Here is a 9,799-nt window from a genome sequence, read left to right on the forward strand (position 1 = left end):
ATTACCTGAACACTATTGATTTGGCCCTTACCCCCATAGGGCGCAGACTGTTTCTGGGGACCCCAGAGTATGCAGGCTTATCACTCACAGTAACAATTTTATTTCCCATTACCCACACCAACAAGGGCAGTTGTTGTTCAGTGGTAGAATTCTAACTTCCATGCAGAAGACCTGGGTTTGATAGCCGGCCAACGCACTTCATGTACAGCCACCACCCAACTGTCAGTGGAGACTTGGGTGTTAATATGATGCTGAACAGGTTTCAGTGGAGGTTCCAGACTAAGATGGTCTGGGAAGAAAGGCCTAGAGATCTATTCCAGAAAAATCAGCTAATAAAAACCCTATGGATCACAATGGTCGGATCCGCAGGCGATCATGGGGGTGGGGCAGGACCAGGAAGTGGTTCATTCCATTGTGTATAGAGTTGACATGAGTCCGGGGCTGACTCAACAGCAGCTAACAACAACGACAACTCCCACCCCAATACACACTCTCCCATCCAATAGGCTAGTCTGTTCTTCATCCTCTAAATCTAATCTGTGATATCCTCAAGCTGTCCTCACCTCCTAGCCCTTGTGGATCCATTTCTAGGTCCATTTCCTAGCCCTTGTGGATCCATTCCTAGGTATATCCTCAAAGTCTAGCTCCAGGCACACCTGCTCGGCACAGCCCCGCTCTGATGCTCCAGTCCACATGGTCTCTCTCTGCTCACTCGATACCCTCATGACTCAGATGCTCATTGCTTTAGAACAGAAGTGCCAGTCTCAAGGTCACTGAGTGATAATATACCTGATGAAAGGCTTTGTGGCTCATTACAGAATGGCTGGAGCATGTGGCAGATGTTTTGCAGCAGATCAACACTGATCCTTTGTAACTACTCTCCCACTCTGTCTTCCACAAAGCAGGGATCAATGAAAAGAAAGGTCTGGCTCAGTGGAGAGCAAAGCAGGGTCTCATAGGTCATAAAATAGAAAAAGGACCGGCTCTGGTAGCAGGGAATACCTGGCCAAATTTCCCACTCAATCAGACCACCCAACACAATAATCGATCAAAAGGACAGAAGCTAAAGATAAATTCATCACATCAATTCAAGGAGCCACTGTAGGCAAAGCATCAGTACAGTGCCCAAGGTATATCAGGTGCAATGAGTGGTGGTCCAATTGTTTGTAATTCAAAAAACAAAACAAATGTTTCAAATATCTAGAACCCACTTAGTATGAAGAGAGAGCCCTACCAGAGTTAGTCATTGCTTCCTGTTCTTTTTTCCCTCCTTATCTGGCTTCAGATTACATCCTGATTTGGGGGAATCCTGACCCCAGTTAACACACAGCAAAACCTTCCTCTTCCTGGCGAAAGAGCAAAAAGGGACATAAAGACCCTAGGGAATATAAAACTGTCTAGAAGGATAAAGAATAGTAATGGAGGGAAAATGTAAAATTGACTTTAAATAATGAAAAATTGAGTAAATTTTGTTTTAAGGTATCTGCGTATGTTTTTAAAATATGTTTGACGATAAGAAATGGTAAGGAGGTAGATTATATAACTAACTTTCAAAATAAAACATGTAAGAATCTCACTACGCATCCTGGTGGTATGTGAAGATGAAACCAGAGAGGAATGTAACAATTAATTAGAAAGATTCTGATATTTTGTGTGTTCATACGGGGAATATGTGGATGACAGTAAAAACATTTAAAATCTGGTATGGCAAGGGCATCATGTTTGGTGAAGTAGAGGGTCAGTGAAGATGTGGGAAACCCTCAATGAGATAAACACTCATAACAATGGACTTGAGCATACCAAAGATCATCATGAAGATGGCACAGAACCAGGCAACATTTCCTTCTGTTATACATAAGGTCTCCATAAGTCAGAGCTGACTTGATGGCAATTAACAACAAAAACAACATGGCAAGGGCATCAACCAACCAAAATGGGATCTCAGCCAATGAGAATGGATACTAGCCATAATGAATCAAACTCGTGTGCCTGGTAGCAATGCTGTGTATCAGCTCTAGCCTTACCCACTTCAAAATAATCTTGCCACCGTCCAATAGGGTCACTGAAAGAAACACTGTCACCCCAAGTTATCCACAGCAGAGTTGAATACAAGCATTCAGTTATAAAAGATCAGGTAATCTTGAGGTTGAATGTCTCCATCAATACGGGTGATTTAGAGGTTGGAAGCCTTTGGCAGAATTTTTAAGTTGGTTTGCCAAGCTATGGCTGACTTTTCAAGACTGGCTTTTGAAAGAACCCTGATAATTTCATCCTTGGCTCTAAGGAGAGCCAAAGAAGAGAATGACACTATGTCCCCGTAACATAGTGGGAAAAGATTTTTTAAACATACTACTAAAATGAACTCTTAAAAGGTAGATAGCCTGGGTTCATATACTAAAGGATATGAGTCAATCAGAAGGCAACTCACTCATCAGGTATGGTGGAAGGTATGGAAAGATGAGAAGAAAGAATTTTTTTCAAGGCTTCATTGTGAACTCCTAGGGAGATTGCTTGCTATCTCAATAAAAAGTTGGCTTTATATACTCCGGCAGATACTCGTTGCCTGACTGACTGAAGCAGGTTGATGACTAAGATTCTACAATTCATAATAAAAGAAGCCCTCAGCCTTTTGCGCTAGTGTTCTTTCTTTCCATGGAGATGCCTTCCTAGAATCAGGCATCTATAGTATGTTGTTTGGTTTTCTTAACCCTTACCTGGCGTATGATTAATGGCATTAAATACATACTTGGTTTTTTCTGTACTGGTACATACTCAAAGTCAGACCTTCTAGGAAAAAAATTATACTGAAGTTAAAAGAGAAAATAAACAAGCAACACATACACAGTTGCTATTCACCTTAATATATTGAAGCCTCTTATTCTCCCACAATTCTCTGAAGCCACTAATCTTCTCTATCATCTCATTTCTCTTAGCAAGTTAAGAGCATCTTGATATGTTATATGACTGACATTTTTCCCCCCAAAATTTCAACACTAATATCTTTACTTGAGCTTTAAAGAATTTCATTTTATAACAAGAAAGAGATGACCTAAACACAAAAATAAAGGTTCTATTGCCTTACCAGAACACAACACAGGTATTTATTTGCCTGCACCTAAGCCCCAACACAGAAAACGTTCATTTATCTGCACTGACTATATTGACAATGTACAGATGAGACAACTCTCCCTCATTCACCAACCTTATTGGACATCGTCTTTTGCTCTTTCCATTACTGCCCAAACCACTGATGTCTCTTTGCTGTTTGAGTCCTTCCATTTCTGATAAACAGGGTACTCTCTCCCAGGGTCTCACTAGCATGGCCTTGGCTGAGAGGCTACTGTCTTTGCCCTCAGCAGGTAGCTCCCTAAGCTGTTTGCCACCATATTTCCTAAAGACCGGAATATATCTGGGGCTGTTTCTAATTCATCATCTGCAGTTTGACTTAGGAGTCCTTATGTCCCTCATTTCCCCAAAGTATCATGAGTTAAATCAAATAACTCAAATAACTCATTTAGAAGGTTCCTGAACGTAAGATAAGTGGGAAAATCTTAAAATTGTTTCTGAAAACAATCTAGTATGAAAACTGTTTATTTAAAATCACTTTGGGAAACTGTCGCATGTAATCATATCTCTGTGGAACATTTATATATATATACGTATTCTTCGTGGAAAGGGAATATTATGTACAGTTTATTGCATTTCAAGCCCCACCCTTTCAAGTCTACAATTTGTAAACATACCACTCAATCGGACCACACAATGAAGTAAAACTGAAAGGATTCTTAGACTCTTTCATCCTCAAAGAATTAAAGCCACTTACTTTTACTTAAGGAAATCACCTGTAACTAACGCCGTGAAAAAGAACACTGGCTCAAGCTCCCAATTTTGCGATTCCTTTGTTTGCTGGCTTCGTCTAAATCCTCGGTTCCACACTTGGATGTTTTAGACAGCTTCCGCCTCAGAGAAGAAAATATCAAAAAGGACAGAGAGATCCTAAAACGTTCCCAGCTTGAGTGTTCACAACCAATGAAGACCATTTTGTTTTACCTGATCTTCTGAAGGAAGCTGCCACAGGCACAGAGAAAAAGTAACCCTCCCCAAGATAAGCCAATTTCTCCTCCCCTTGGAAATTAGTCACTGAGTAACCTCGGCCCACATCCAACCACAGGCTACCGAGTGACTCAGTCCCTTAACAATTGCTTACATGGAAAACACACACTAACCAACCAACTCTGAGAGGCCTAGGTAAATGAGTTAACAATAAAGGAAGTGCTTCAAAATAGATTTTACTAAGGCGAACAGGATCATTAAAACAAGCACATAAACCAGCCACCAACAAATTAACCCAACGTGCCAATGACTCCTGAGGAGGAACTCACAGATCAGTTTTCTGTCCAGAAAGTACGTTGCTGTGAAAACCTAGACCAGCACCCAACACTCATTTTGTTGCCAGACTTTTGAAGTCTGTGTATTGGCAACTGAAGGAAATGTGAGCCTCTTCCCCTGGTTTGTAATACCAGAAAGAAAACGTGAGGGCGACAGAAGAGGCTGTCTTCTAATTAAACAGCTCGGCGTTACTAAGCTGAACTACACAGTGCCAAGGCAAGCCGTTGCAATCATTCTGGAAAACATACCTGAAACAAGAACAAACGGTAGAGAGAGGGCAAGCCAAGGCTATGGCGCGGAGTGAGTGTCAGCAAGGGACTCACTTGCCCCACCCTAAACAAGATAAAGAAGGAAAAGTCTAGTGCAAGCTTCACAGAACTTAGTCCTCAGCAAGGCTATTCTCCGGGGAAACAGGCACAAAGAGGAGTGTGTTCATAACAAGAAAAGACTTGTGTGAGGCTCAGCCGAGGTCAGGTAGTAGCACAGTGCTTACAAAAGATGAGGAGAGAAAGGAAGCATTTCCTTACCTCCCAGCTGGGCTCTGTTTAATCACCTCCATGCTTTCCAAACCACCAGGGACTGAGTGGAACCAAAAGCTATCTGAGTGGGAATCCAGGAACAAGTAAATCCAAACGCTGGGCTGGAAGCCCCACTGGCCTCAGGCCACACCCCACTACCATGTTCTGGGCAGCCTGTGCATTTTTAAAACATTGTAAAGCTTTTAGAGGTTGCTCTTGCTGACCAAAAAGAATTCCGTGATGTCTCTTAAGTTCAAAACCAGTCAGCTTTGCAGACTTTCTAAAACACTGTTTATTGCCATTGAAACGCTTTGTGGTTATAAGAAGAGGGAAAAACGGAGCACATGGCATTGCTACTCTCCTAAGATGTCTCATTAGACACAATATTTTGAAGAAGTGGTTGTAACAGAGAGGAGAAGGAATGTGAAAACCCTTGTTTTGATTTTTAATCTAATCAGCAAGGGTTTGTTATTTCTCACAAAAGTACGGGAAGCACACACCATCAGCCCCTGACGCATCTGGTGTACATTTGGCAGGTTTTGTTTCTTCAGTCAAACACGTGCTTTCCAGGAAGGGGGACTTAGAGGCTGGGATCGCAGGTCTGATTAAGCCATAATATTGTACAGAATGGGCACAATTCCATCCCTATCACATCCCCCAAAGGCCCTGCTTCATAACATAAGAAGTCCTAACAAGTAGCAGCATGGCTCCTGTTGTGCTTACTTAACAAAAATCCAAACCAGTTGCCATGGAGTTGATTCTGACTCATGATGGCTGCACATGTATCAGAGGTAGAACTGTGTCCACAGGGTTCTCAAAGGCTATGATCTTTTAGAAGTAGGTTGCCAGGCCTTTCTTCTGAGGTGCCTCTGGGTGGATTTGAACAGCCAACCTTTCGGTTAGTAGGCTAGCACTCCACTTTTGTCACCCAGGGACCACTGTACTTAACCTATCTGCTGTTTATTACATGTAGGTTGGCTGGTTTGAGTCTAACACATGTTCAAGTATACAGGGCCATGTCACCCTGCTGAAAACAGAGGCACCGACCTCTCACTGCTGCTTGGCTAAGTGAATAACAATATGTTAAACCATGTCAGCTACATTAGAGAGGTGGCTTCTGTTGACCCTGGAGCAGTATAAGCTGCTGGGCACACTTGAGAGGAGGTCTGGTTTGTCTCTCTCATGTCTTCCTTCCTGCCCTGTTCACAAAAATTTCCTTTCACTTTCAAAACGCTTCAGGGCTCTGTCTGGATGATGCACGCATGGCTTCATCATTACTACGGAGGTAACTTGCTGTCAGGAGTTTGAAAGCCAGCCCAAGTCTGCAGTGAATCGGGATGAGTTAAATGCTCTCTAGCAAAAGTAGCACATAGCTCCCCCAAGGGGAGTTCAGTACTCTAGGGCCCTGGAGTACCAGCTAATGAACCACACAAGCTTATTTTCCTTTCTGGTGCCTTGATAGAACTCATTGACTTCACCTGAGTGGCTAGCTTGCTCTCCAGAGAATGGTTCTTTCAGGCTAATTCACCACAAAGTTTGGCTCTCTGTATGTGCCCAACCACTAACAACCCACATTCTGGGTTAATTACTTCACCAAAGCCTCCTAAGTCTGTCTACCTTGCGATGCGACGTGCAGCCTTTGTGAAATTACTCTTCCCATCAATGTATGAAGTCCCCTACTCTTCATTCTCCGTCTTCCTTTCATTGACCGATGGCATAAGCAAAGTTTAAGCCATTTATTCCTTTTGAGTTAATATTAAGAAAAGACATACTAGTAAATATTCACCATTACTACAACAGGAAAATAATGTTTATGTTCTGGTAAAGCCCATAGTGTTGTGGGATTTATTCCTCTTTCCCCTTATTATTCATTTCTTTATTAGCTTTCTTCCTCAACTTATACATGCTAAAAGAAATCTAAAATGTGTCTGTCAGCATGAAGATGATATTGTGAAAGGCAGGGATTATTATGTTGGGAAAATTTCAAATTCATCTTGTTTACATTGTAGAAACTGGAAAGATGGTCACCTGTTCTTGTAAGCTCTTCATTAACCTATTAATATTTCATTTGACCATAAATGAAATGTCCCTGAGACATGAGACAGACCGTTGCCAAAATTATTTAATTCTCAGAAATGAGATGGTCCAGTCAGCGGTTAGCTTCTGGCTATATTTAAGGTAAACGTTATTTCCACAAATGTTTGACATGGGGAACTCTGCTGAGCCCTGCGATTACAGATTTCAGTCTGGACTAGAATAAAGTAGCAAAGTTAAATCATTTAAATTCCAGGCCACAGGCAATAACTGTGCTGAGCTACAGGACAGATAAAAGAAAAATGTCCTTCTTCAGTGATAATCTTCTTTTGGGTTCTTTTGAGGTACTCCTGTATTATCCAGGCCAAGGACAACCTCTTTTTGTACCTACAATAATTACAAATTTATAAAATGATATCTTCTTTCTACCTCTTTTAACAGTTGGTACAAATGACTCCTCCTTGCTACTAATCTCCAGCTCTGCTCATACACCCATTTTCTGGATGGACATGGCTCTTTTTATCTAACTCCCTTTTATGTTTCTATATTTGTTTCTAGTAAGTCATCTATATCACCCAAATGTAACTTCTCAGTGCCTTTATTTTTCTCTTTATGACAGTTCTCTACATTCCTATCTAACTTGTCAACATAAATTTTGTAATATATAAACATATATTACTCTACTTATTAATAACACTCCTTATTCTACAAAAGATTCTGAATGGTTACACACACCCATGATCATCTGCCAGTTTGCAGCTTTCAAAGTGCTTTCCATGGTTATTCTATTTTATGGGCTCCAGAACTCAGTGAAACAGATACTCGTTACTATCCCCAATTTAATGGTTAGGAAATTGAAGCTTCGGGAGTTAAGAACCCTGTCTGCCTTCACATGGCTGCTAAATGGTGAAGCAGCAAGAAATTGTATCTTCAGACTCCCTACTGCTTTCCGGGTTCCTTCCTTGTTTACGTGTGAAATCCAGGGTCCACAAGGACTACAGCTGCTGCTCTCAGAGGAGAAAGAGCCTTTGTCTCCTGCTTCCACTGCCTTCCCCACCCGGTGTATCGAGGACTTACTTGCTGATTTTGACCTTCAATGTTAACATCGCTAACTCCGTCTGAGAAGTAGCTGACTTGCTTCACATACAAGCCCAGATTTTCACAGCAAGGGGAAAAGCATCTCAGAGTCTTTGGGACCCTCGGGGGGCTTTGGGTCAAAATTATCCAGATACTCTCTAGACCTACCATCAGGCTTTTATGTACTTGCCTCAGAATTGGTTATATTACTTATATAACTAATTATGTATTAGGTCTTCCTATAACCCTGGTGGCATAGTGGTTAAGAGCTATAGCTGCTAACCAAAAGGCCAGCAGTTTGAATCCACCAGCTGCTCCTTAGAAACCCTACAGGGCAGTTCTACTCTGCCCTATCAGGTCGCTATGAGTCAAAATCGACTTGACAGCAACAGTTTTTTGTTTTTTAAAAAATAACTAATATACATACTAGCATATATTACACCAATGTATTATATACATCACTAATATGTATCAGTGATGTATCTGCAGGAGAAAAGACCAGGTGATCTGCTCCTGTAAAGATTACAGCCTAGAAAACCCTATGGGGGCAGTTCTACTCTGTTACATGCGGTTGCTTTGAGTTGAAATTGACTCCAGGGCACCTGGCAACAACAATATATTTTATGTTGTTATGTATGTATACAAGGAGTCCTGGTGGCACAGTGGTTGAGAGATAAGGCTGCTAACCAAAAGGTCAGCAGTTCGAATCCACCAGTTGCTCCTTGGAAACCCTATGGGGCAGTTCTACCTAGGGATCAACTCGATGGCGATGGATATATGTATACAAGGGGCCCTGGTGGTTCAATGGTTAAGCGCTCAGCTGCTAACTGAAAGGTTGTGGTTTGAACCTACCGAGCTGCTCCAAGGGAGAAAGACCGGGCAATCTGCTCCCTTAAAGATCATTGCCTAGAAAACCCTATGGGGCAGTTCTAACCTGTCACATTGGGTCACTACGAGTCAGAATAGCCTCAATAGCACCCAACAACACCACAACAGCATATATGTACACACACACACACACACACACACACACACACACACACACACACACACTCACACACATATAATCATTAGTCACAGATACCAGACTACTTATGGGATAAACTATCTGGGCCTTACCTGATTAAAACTCCTTATCATTATGACCCTAATTCAGCTACAGGGTAACATTTCTGGGACCACACCTCCCACAGATACCTGTACCAAAGACAGGACATTGCATCTCTAACCTGCTGTGCTCCATGCCCTCTTACCTTTCATCAAGGAAACCAATTATGTTAATTATGTTGTAAGTGAAAAAAGATGGATTCAGCATTATATAGCTTTAGGATGATTAGAACAATGTAAGAATTAAAAAAAAATGTTAGCTTGATTATATAACACCTTTAAACTTAAACAATGAATTCATGATGATCCATACAGAATCTTGAAGTTTGAAGGACAGATATTTTTCAGGGGCCGGTAGAGAAAATGGTGGTGAACAAATTGGAGAATGGTAGATGCCAACTTGGAGTCCCCTGGGTGGTGCTAACTGAAAAGTTTTGGACTTGAGTCCACACAGAGGCACCTTAAAAAAAAAAAAAAAGTCGATGAAGTTGATGAGTTCCAGCAAAATGGCGCTCTAGGCAGAAGCACCACGCTGTCCCTCCACAACAAAGATACAAAAAACTAAGCCCAACAGAGAATACAATAATCCTGAAACCCTAAAACATCAAATGAAGAGATAAAGAACTCAGCCAAGCACCAAATGGAGTGAGAAAACTGACAGAGAATGGAGAGCG

The 9,799-nt window shown here is 41.6% G+C and overlaps 1 protein-coding gene across 7 annotated transcripts in view; it reads right to left on the reverse strand.

Annotated features, from left to right (window-relative positions):
• The window catches only part of KIAA1217 (KIAA1217 ortholog), a 401,508-nt gene that overhangs the window by 90,986 nt on the left and 300,723 nt on the right, over positions 1–9,799 (reverse strand). Inside the window, exon 1 of one of the 7 annotated variants that reach the window (XM_012556706.2) lies at positions 3,824–4,529. The exons of the other annotated variants lie outside the window; for them this stretch is intronic. The gene's annotated coding sequence lies outside the window, so the exon portion shown is untranslated. Of the gene's footprint in view, positions 1–3,823; positions 4,530–9,799 lie in introns of those variants that run through there. 7 annotated transcript variants of the gene reach the window in all.

This window comes from Trichechus manatus, unplaced genomic scaffold (assembly GCF_000243295.1).
Source record: "Trichechus manatus latirostris isolate Lorelei unplaced genomic scaffold, TriManLat1.0 scaffold00075, whole genome shotgun sequence".
In the NCBI taxonomy this organism is placed as follows: domain Eukaryota; kingdom Metazoa; phylum Chordata; class Mammalia; order Sirenia; family Trichechidae; genus Trichechus; species Trichechus manatus.